We start from the raw sequence: 7,924 nt of genomic DNA, 5'->3' as shown, positions 1-7,924 counted from the left end.
TGAATGTGTTTAGTGCAGCAATGCACCCTGTCAAATGCCTCACATCCTTGACTGTCCTTGGCGTTTGGATATGCTTGATGGCTTTAATCTTGTTGGGGTTGGCTTCGATCCCCCGATGAGACACAAAGAACCCAAGTAGCTAGCTTGCTAGAGCGAGAGCCAAACACACACTTCTCTGGGTTGAGTTTCAAGTTGATCTTGCGTAGATTCGCAAATGTCTCCTCCAAATCCTGGATAAGGGTTGCTCTGTCCTTGGTTTTGACCACAATGTCATCCATATAAGCTTCAATGTTTTTGTGCAGCTATAGCTCAAAACCAATCTGGACTGCCCTTGCAAAAGTAGACCCGACACTCTTTAATCCGAATGGCATACGGATAAAACAGTACGAACCACATGGGGTGATGAACGAGGTATTTTCTTCATCTTCCTTGGACATGAAGATCTGGTGATACCCAGAATATGCATCCAGAAAGGAAAACAGATCACATCCCGAAGTGGAATCCATGATCTGATCGACACTACAAAAAAATACACTTCCATGATGATACATGTTTGTCACAGTAGGTCGCGTGTTTTGTCATGCATGTACATCCATGACGATTTTATGACAGAATCAAGATAGTCATACCTGTGCTGTCGTAGAAGTGTTCCATGACATTACCAAAATTATCATCACGGAAGTGTCCACTTCCATGACGATAAATTTCGTGTCATAGAAGTGCTTTCATCAAGGGTGACTAACACGTCGCATCCACCATAACGGAACGCTATTAAGCTATCGTGTCGGGTTTTGGATCCGATAACCCGTTAACAGCCCGGACCAATGGGAAATTTCGATGTGTAAAATTCTTATTGGCCGGACGAAACACGTGTCAGCTCGTCAGTGGGTCAGATAGGCGCCTATGATATGTCGACACGTTCCACGGCCCACCACTGGCCCATTTAGCTTACAAAGCCGGCCCGTTTGACTTGGTCAAAAGTTAAAGGGCTGGCCCATAAAAATCCTGTTAACGGTCTCTTCACAAATAGCCCATTTTACGGCCCGGTAACTCACAACCCGTTAGGCCCTAACGGAGATCGGCCCAACAACGTCATGTGGGCCGTCGAATATAACACCAGCCCATTTCACTTTCGGCCCATGTATGGCCCATGATGTCTTTCGGCCCATATGAGGCCTTTGTATCTTTAGGCCCTTTAGAGGCCCAAAGTGACTCTAGCCCATAATGAACAGTAAATTTCTTTGTACCCGTTAACGGCCCGTGATTCACATGGGCCGTTTCCAGCCCGTGTTAGCTTTCTGCCGATTGACGGCCCATACGTTCTTGGGCTCCTTTCCGGCCCTCGATTACTTCCGGCCCGTTACTGGCCTGTTCCCCTAATGGGCCAAATTTGGCCCATGGCAAGAGTCGGCCCGTTTCTGGCCTGTTAACCCGTTGTGCTATTTCCAGCCCGTCCTATATTCTGGCCCATTAACGACCCATTATGCCTGTGACAGAATTAAGCCTTTGCTGTCCTCCGGCATGTTAACTACCCATTTCTGTGCTGGGCCGATACCAATTACGCCCATTTACGGCCCATGTAGACCCATTTATCCGACGGCCCAAGGCCCACCAATTCTACGGCCCTATTGGAGGCCCATTTATGGACGGCCCGTAGGAGACCCATGGATCCTACGGCCCGTATATGCCCATGGTTGTTGCGGCCACTAGCAAACTAGGGAAAAAGAAGACTAGCAAATAAATAAGGCCGAAACTAATGCTAGGCTATTAAGGCGATTGCACAGATTACATCCACTCGGCATCAAAGATCGCCACCAGTGCAAATATAGGGAACACCCTACACTATACAAAAATGGCTTGTTGTTTTCTTCAGCCGGTGACTGCACGTTAAGAACAAATTTTGTATCGCACCAAAACAAATTACAACTATATAACAAAAGGAAGGTTGGCATAAAACTTAACAGTCTAGCAGATAAATGCACCACCAGAAGTTCGGAAGCTCAGTTCATTTGACCTGACTGTTACGTTTTCATGTTGTATTGTCCGATGGAGCACCATAACCCTCGCCTTCATTTCTCCTAGGATCCTGAACAACATAGCAAATGTCTGATAGTCTGGTTTCAAAACCATGCGTATCTTGACGACGTCGAACAATGTCTCTCCTTGTTTCACAAAGGGTCTCTGTTAGGGAATGGACTTGTGTCTGGAGCGCAGATACAACTTTGCTTTGAGCTTTCATATCTTGATCATGAGGCAGTTTGGACAAGATTGCCTTAACAACCAACCCAGTATTACACAGGAACGTGCTTTTGGCACTGTTAGTGGACACGTACTGACCCACTGCAGCAAGAGCTGGCATTGGGGTTATAGTTTCCTCGCCACCTTCAGAAGGTGGCGGTTCCACCATTTTTTCCATAGCTTGCTGATAAGTTGAGTTTTTACATTAGTAGTACTAGAACAGAAGATATTAAGGAGGCAGCAAAACCAAACAAAATAGCTTTGGTCTATATACAGAACTTATTCTGGTGAACCCATGTAAAATATTAGTTGTATTTTATTGCAAAGTACATAATAAAACCAGGTTCCAAACATATGACCATGTACCATCGCTAATGTATTGTCTATTTCTTCACATTATATTGAGGGCTAAGGATAAAGAGAGGAAGTTTATAATACGGTAAGCATAGTATGACATCATTTATATCACAAAACAACTGAGAAGAGACAAACAGGAAATTGTAACATTGTGTGGGAAAGTCCAGCACGGAACTAGATTACAGGTCAAGATCAATGGAACATCACTCCTCTCTTTTAAACCTTGTAAGGTGCAATGATACACTAAGACAATTGTGTATAAAACTTAAAAGAGTAATAGATATTGGCTGAAAACCATGCAGTTCAAGGCACAAATAAGAGTAAGTAGTAGTTAAAAGGCATGAGGATTAAGAATCTTACAACAGCGGCTTTGACTGGTGTAGTCATGCCCTTCTTCTTGCTGGTGTGACAGTCCTTGAAGATTTCCACAGCATTTGGTTTAGGTACTTTTTGGTCCTTGCGGGCTTTCCCCTGCATTTGGAACAAGTCAATATAGATCTGATAATATGGTACAGCAAAAAGAGTGAAACAACAGCTAATTACAAGAGCCTCATAGTGTGCAATATAGCTACGAGATCCTGCCATGTGTTGGAATTTCACTTTCGTACAGTTGGTCTTGTTCTTTGAACACTTCACCTACAAGAAGATAGATTTGTGTGGCACATGCATAAATAGGACATCAACATGTGATCTGATCACATATATATAATGTACCTGATACTTCGGATCAGACCAGTGTTTAACGAGGCCCCTCCAGTCTTCATCCGATATATTTTCCACTGGAGATGTTTGGGAAAGTTCACTGTTAGCCTTGCCTTCAAAGTGAATTTTCCTCAAGTTATACCGATACTGTCACAGAGCAGACTTGAAAACATGGGTGCAAGCTTGTCTGGTTTCATCATCTTGGCTATCCAACTTGAACCTCATCTATTGAAAATTATGGGAGTCTCATTATTAGCAACCTAGAAAGTATGGGACAGAGCAAGACGATATTACTAGTTTCCATACATAACCATACTTACAGATAAATGGTTGAGGAAGGTGTTGAACTAGGTTTCGTGTTTGTCATTCCTGTACTGAATCCATGTTGGGAGGATACGTACATGACACCTAACAGCAACCGCTGCCTATAATACTAACTTGGCTAACTTTGTAGAATCACCTGGCCTTTTTAAACCTACCTCAAAACAGATCTCCATTCTTCCTCCTCTAGATTTAGTTAACCTATGGAGCATTATCCCTGATGTTTGTTTCCTCTTGCGCCTAGGTGCTAGTCCAACAATGAACATAGGAAGTGTTAGTGTACATCAAACTGTGAGACTACATATAAAGAAGCATGCAACTGTAACTTGACTCCAGTAACTACCTTCTTGCTGTTGAATCTCACAAGGTTCATATGATCTTGCCAACTTGTCTTGTGTCAAGAGTGCTTGGGAAGTAGTGTCAGGTGGCAAGGGAGCTTGGGAACATGCTGCTAGCTAGTTGACGCACGAGTAACTCGTGCAGCTGGTAGTACTGTGATAGGTGTTGCAAGAACTAGGGTTGTCTCTGCTTGTTTGGTGGCAGCTATTTGTTTCTGTTTGGCTTTTTTTCAGCTCGTGTAGCATGGGATACCCTGTTTGTAGAATTTTCCGCTGGACTTTGACCTTCTATTGCACCATCAGTACCAGCAGAATCTGCAAGATTCATCCGCTTCTCATTCCCTGCCATTCTGTGTTTCTTCCTCTTTCTCTGTGCCATGTTAAGTCAAGCCGACAAGAAAAATGAATAACAATTAATTCTTCAGAACAAATTGATGCATGATGCAGACGAACTGAACTTTGATGTTAGACAACCACATGATAGGAGGATGTAATATGTATGAAAAACAGGACGGAAGAGATAACCAGAACTATGATGTGTAAACTAAGCAGAAGACATTTCACCAAATTAGAAGCAATGCAATGGAAGGTAGACACCATATGAAAGATGCTACAAATATCGCTCTGCCAAGTTAACAGTGTCTCATCATAAATGGCATTTAAAAAAATGTGAAGCAGTACAAGAAATAAATCATATGCAAGATGCAAATAACATCACACTACCAAGTTAGAGGTCTCTTGTCATTAGTGCCATTGCATATTCACAGCTTATGATGTGTAAACTAAGGAGAAGGCATTTCAACAAATTAGAAGCAATGAAAGCTAGACACCATATGAAAGATGCAACGAATATCACTCTACCAAGTTAAAATTGTCTCGTCATAAGTGCCATTTCAACAAATTAGTAGTACAAGCGAGAAAAGAATGCGAGATGTAACCTATATCACACTTCGAAGTCAAATGTGTCTTATGATAAGTTATTGTTGCAGGTTACACAACAGTAGTAATTTGATGTAAGAACATGGTGTGATAGACAGATATTGTATGTTCTAGAAGCAGGAACACATGTCTTATTCAAGTATAATGTGTAAAGTAAGAAGATGGAATTCAACAAAATTAGAAGCAATACAAGATAGACATCACACATAACATGCAACCACATATAACAGTGCCAAGTTAGAGGGAGCACTGGTGATGGTGCACTAGGGGAGACATGGTCATCATAAACATAGCTACGTTGAGTGTCTATGCATATGTTGTCTTGGAAATCATCTGGGGGGTGGAGGAGTAGAAACTATAGAGGCCCTCCGTTTGGAAGGAGCACTTTTATCCACTGCCTTGCTAACTTCCTTCCACTTTATTGATTTTGAATTGTCAAGTAAAACCGACAAGAAAAAGCAATAAAATTCTCTCTTCAGAACTCATTCATGCATGATACTGACAATCACTACTTTGATGTAAGGCAAAGACATGATACCAGGATGGGATATGTACGAAAAAAGGACGGCATGCCATGTTCACAACTGTTTGTGTAAAATAAGTAGAAACCATTCCAACAAATAAGAAGCAATGCAAACTAGACACCACATGAAAGATGCAACCAATATGACTCTGCCAAGTTAAAAGCGTCCCATCATAAATGGAATTTCAACAAATTAGAAGCAGCGCATGCTATAAATCATATGAAAGATGCAACTAATATCGCACTGCATATACTAAAGGTGTCTCGTCATATTGGTTGATGCGGGATACAAAAAACAATAGTTTTGTGTAATGACATGCTTAATAGATAGATGTACTATGTACTAAATACAGGAAGGCATGTCACATTAAGCTAAGCAGAATAGCACATTCAGTTTAACCAAATTGGAAGAATTACAATCTAGACACCATATGCAACATGCAACCACATATCATGCTGCCAAGTTAGAGCAAGCACCTGCGGTGCTAGTGTAGGGGAAATGCGGTAATCAACTATAGAGCTACGTTCACTATCTTCATCTAGCCTTGCTGTTTCTTGAGAATCATGTCGGGAGGCTGATGCTGCATTCTTTAAATGAGGAGTAGTCCACTTGCTTGACCGCCTCATCATAAGTGATTGATAAGGGATACACAAGAACATTAGTTTGATGTAAGAACATGGTTAATACACAGATGTACTAGTATGTACCAAAAACAGAAAGGCATGTCATATTCAAAGGTATAATGTGTAAGCTAAGCAGATGCTATTTAACCAAATTGGAAGCAATACAAGCTAGACATCCGGCTGGAGTGGTGAGCATGATCATCTAGGACCTGAGAGCCTGGTGGGAGGCGGGCTGCTTCGCCACCATCGCGGCTTTTTAGTTGGCTTCTAGATGATGCCTGTCCTTGCTGGGATTGTCACTGGCTCGGCCAGTGCCCTGACTAGCTATTTGTCTTCTGGTGCTCACGGGATGGTGGTTCATGTAAAAAATATATTTCCTTATCTTAATAAAGACAAACTTCGGCCTTTTGAATACAAGCTAGACCCCATATGGAACATGCGACCACATATGACACCGCGAAGTTAAAGCAAGCACCTGGGATGGTGGTTCGCTGTGAGCTAGGTCATCAACTCCAGAGCTTCGTTTACCGCCTCTATCTGCTGACACTGCACCCTTTATAGCGCTATAAAGTGCCGTGCCTACCCGCGAAGAAAGCTGGCATGACTTCTCTCTTTTCTTTGCTGCGTTTCTCGAGGCAGACTCTGAAATACCCTTGCATGAAAACATAATAGTGAGAGTATGGGTGAAGTGTGTGCAGAACTGGTGCACTGTAAAAGTAGCAGATAGCAGGTGGCTGAAAATAAATGAAGGAGACATATGATAGCTCTACGACATTGCATGGCAAAGAAAATTAGATTCTACTCCGTATGATTTTGTAATATATGAGCACAGGAAATGCAGGTACTCCTCCAGCACACCACCACATGTGGTCATATCTAAGATAACGGTCGACTGAAAATAAATAGGTCAGTCGATTTTTTTAATGAACCATCTGATCTATAAGTAACGGGCAAATGGCCTTCGTCTACCTCCCGCCAGTCACTGTTGACGATCTTTCTCGAACCGCCAGCGACCACCGGCCCAGACCCCTGCCTCCGCCGCCCCGCCCTCCCCTCGACCTCGCACCACCGCCATGCTTGGCAGCACCCCCAGGCCATCTCTTTAATCCCGGCCGACCTCCAGATCGGGCGCCAGTAGCTCTAGGCCCCACACGCCCCTAAGATAAACACCGAGGCGCTGCTTCCCCGGCGTAATAGGCATACTAGCGCCTCTTACACCAGGGAATGCTTCCATTAATTGGGAATCAACTGACCAGAAATTGAAATTCAGGGGGGCGACGGACCTCTAGCTAAGGTGAAATAGTATATGAGGAGAAACCTTGTGCATCACGAGTTACTAGGAACATATAGTATCAAGAAGAAGCGGTCAACTAGTGTCTTCTGTGGGATGAATACCATGCAAGCAGACACGTAAAATTTGCAAGAATAAGGGAAGAGGAGTACCCTTATCGGTTGCTAGTGTGGTCTCCTCCATATGTCGCGGCAATCTTATTTTTCTCCCGGGGGAACCAATGTTTTGGAGAGCCGTGGATCCTTGGACAAACCCATGGCCAAATTGTTGATTGTGTTGCCTTAGCCATATATCAGCGAAGGGGAAGCAGATCCGAGGCAGCGAAGGACGGCATAGCAGGGACAGCTTCGGTGCGGTGGACGGTGGCGAGGTTGGAGCGGTAGCGATGAGGCGCAGGACAGCGTGGTTCAACTGGCTCGGGTATGGACGGCTCGGCCTTGGCTTCAACTACTAGCCGTGGAGGGCGTTGCGGTTGAGGTTGTGGTGGACGACGGCATCGGTGTTTCAGCTTCGACGTGATGGAGGAGGGCGGCGGTTGATGGGTGGGATGGGGTGGCGGACGGAGGACATCGGGGTTTCGCGGCTGGTGGA

The sequence above is a fragment of the Triticum aestivum genome, chromosome 6B, assembly GCF_018294505.1.
Source record: "Triticum aestivum cultivar Chinese Spring chromosome 6B, IWGSC CS RefSeq v2.1, whole genome shotgun sequence".
NCBI classification, from domain to species: domain Eukaryota; kingdom Viridiplantae; phylum Streptophyta; class Magnoliopsida; order Poales; family Poaceae; genus Triticum; species Triticum aestivum.
This window is presented reverse-complemented; position numbering follows the sequence as displayed.